At 41.9% G+C, this 3,239-nt stretch overlaps 1 protein-coding gene across 4 annotated transcripts in view; it reads right to left on the reverse strand.

Moving 5' to 3' along the window:
- LOC140185599 (uncharacterized) overlaps window positions 1-3,239 on the reverse strand; it is a 116,442-nt gene that overhangs the window by 112,549 nt on the left and 654 nt on the right. The gene's annotated exons all lie outside the window — the stretch shown is intronic.

A 3,239-nucleotide genomic window follows, 5' to 3' on the forward strand; every position in this document is an offset into this window, starting at 1 on the left:
CTGGAGGAGAAACACTTCTTATTCCGGCTTGGTAATCTCCAACCTGACAACATCAACACTGATTTCTCCAACTTCTGGTAACCCCTCATTTCCATCTTTCTAAACACTCCCCCCCCCCCCCCATTTACCCACATCCTAAAACTTCCTCACTTGTTCTCTTCCCCTCCCCACCCTCACAATCTGCTCACCGTTTCCCTCTGGTCACCCATCTCCTTCCCTTTATTCCATGACCTACTGTCCTCTCCAATCAGATTCTTTTTTTCTTCAGTCCTTTGCCTTTTCCACCTAATGCCAGAGTTTCTCATCATTCCTTATCATCGCGCCCTCCTCCACTTACCCATTACCTGCCAGCTTGTACAGCTCCTCCTCCCTTTTTATTCTGCTTCTGCCCTCTTCCCTTTCAGTTCTCATGAAAAGTCTCGGCCTGAAACATCAAATGTCATTTCCTTCCATAGATGCTGTCTGACCTGCTGTTCCTCCATAATTTTGTGTACATTGCTCAAGATTTCCGGTATCTGCAGAATCGTTTGGGTCTTGACTCTGTCCTTATTTACTATCTTGTTACCTCATTCTATACAATAGCTTCTAGCATTTTCTCCATTACTGATGCCTGAGGTTTACAGTTTTCTCTCTCCCTCATTCTCATATAATGGCATTGCATTTCCTACCAATCAGTGGTGTTTTATAATCTGCAGAATTTTGGGTAATGATAACCGATGCTGCTTGTGCTGTTCTGCTGAACATTGTGGGCATGCTGTGTTGGCACCAGAATGTGTGGTGACACTTGTAGACTGCCTCCAGCATATTATTGGGTGTGCTTGTTGTTAACACATGCAAAACATTTCACAATATGTTTCAATGTATGAGTAATAAATCTGAATCTACTACTATCACAGCTACCTTCTTTAGGATGCAAAAATTATCAGGCCCTGCAGTTTTATTGCCTCTTGGTGCCATTAATCTAGCATTATTTACTAAGTTTTAATTTCCTCTGGTTCCTTGCCATTAGGCTCTCAATTCCCTTACATTACAAGAAAATTACTTCTGCTCTGTGAAACTAGAATCAAAGTATTTGCTTAATTGCTTTGTTGCCCATTTCTGACTCAACAGAACCTACACTTGAATTTACCAATCATTTCCTTATTTGTCAAAACTTCTACAGTCCACCTAATATCTCTACAAGAAGGGTCAGAGCCGTCTCTATTTCCTGAGGAGACTGAGGTCCTTTAACATCTGCCGGTCGATGCTGAGGATGTTCTACGAGTTTGTGGTGGCCAGTGCTATCACGTTTGCTGTTGTGTGCTGGGGCAGCAGGCTGAGGGTAGCAGACACCAACAGAATCAACAAACTCATTCGTAAGGCCAGTGATGTTGTGGGGATGGAACTGGACTCTCTCACGGTCGTGTCTGAAAAGAGGATGCTGTCTAAGTTGCATGCCATCTTGGTCAATGTCTCCCATCCACTACATAATGTACTGGGTGGGCGCAGATGTACATTCAGCCAGAGACTCATTCCTCCAAAATGCAACACAGAGCGTCATAGGAAGTCATTCCTGCCTGTGGCCATCAAACTTTACAACTCCTCCCTTGGAGGGTCAGACACCCTGAGCCAATAGGCTGGTCCTGGACTTATTTCATAATTTAATGGCATAATTTACATATTACTATTTAACTATCTATGGTTCTATTACTATTTATGGTGCAACTGTAACGAAAACCAATTTCCCGCTGGGATCAATAAAGTATGCCTATGACTAAACATTTACTCTCCTACTCTAGTTTTGTTCTCCTTTGTCTTTATTTGAGAAACCTCCCCTGCTCCCAACTCAAGTTTTCCGCCAGTTGTGACAATCCTATATAGACTCTTATTTGAATCAAATATCAACATTAACTTATTTTGTTAGTCTCAGTCAAATCATTTTCCATTTTTATGTCAGCTGGGAATGGATACCTTCACAAGGCAAGTATGTGGCTGTTCATCATCTATCCATCACCAAGTCTTTAAACCCCAGTCTAGCATAATCAATTCAAAACTCACGTCTTCAAAAATGTTATTATGTTTAGAGTTTGCATACTAGCTTTATATTTAACTACTTCACCTTCTTTCAAAGCTGTCAAGGGAAAAAGGAGGACTGTTCGGATACTTGTGACAAACCAGAGCTTCCCACCGCTGTCTGTACGTTCTCCCTGTGACAGCATAGGTTTCCTCCAGGTGTTCCAGTTTCCTCCCACAGTCCAAATATGCATCGGTTGATATGTATTGATCATTGTAAGCTGTCCCATGATTAGGCTAGGGTTAAATCGGGGTTGCTAGGCAGCATGGTTCGAAGGGCTAGAAGGGATTATTCCGTACTGTATCTCAATAAGTAAATAAATTTAAATCATTTTTAACCTGCTCTCCACTATACTCCCATTACATTGCTTACATAGACAAGTCAAAGTAATTCAGAAGTAAATTTATCCTGGAAAAAAAACTAGACATTTTCCATTTGTATACATTAAATACTACACTCTCTTTATCGCCCCTTTACAAGCTTTACAAGGTGCATTAGATTAAAAAACAGGATATTTCTGTCACCATCCTACTTCCCACCAATATAATTGGATAACATGAGAAAATCTGCAGAAGCTGGAAATCCAAAGCAACAACACAAAATGTTGGAGGAACTGAGCAGGTCAGGCAGCATCTATGGAAAAAGAGTAAACAGTCGACGTTTCGGGACCCTTCTTCAGGACTTCGTTAGTTAGCTCGAAGAATACGAGGCAAGGTTTAGAGTAGATAAAGCGTGGGTAAATCAGAAATCGCATTAAACTCCTTTCACGATCCCCACCACCAAAACATAACACAAGAGCAACAAGAGTACAGCCTCAGAAGAAAAATGATTATTGCAAATATCCATCACAGAAATCGCTTCCAGGTTAAAAAAAACAACCTTAAATGTGTCACAATACCATCACAACATCGCATTGCATGTTACGATGCCTCATCTGAAATCTGCAGCAGTTTCCACAGGGCAAGTATACGCGCACCATTTCCTTTCAAAGGCAGTAAGAGAAGGGGAAGGGAATGGGAAAGAAACAAACGCCAATGCCAAAGGCTGCAAAAATAAAGCCAACGGGCAAGGTACACAGTGGGGGCAGGAAAGAAAGGAAGGTGATGATTAGAAGGGGGAAGGGACAGGGAGACAGACTACAATTCCCATGATGCCCGGTGAAACACCATATCACTGCGCACGCGCG

Source organism: Mobula birostris, chromosome 21 (assembly GCF_030028105.1).
Source record: "Mobula birostris isolate sMobBir1 chromosome 21, sMobBir1.hap1, whole genome shotgun sequence".
NCBI lineage: Eukaryota > Metazoa > Chordata > Chondrichthyes > Myliobatiformes > Myliobatidae > Mobula > Mobula birostris.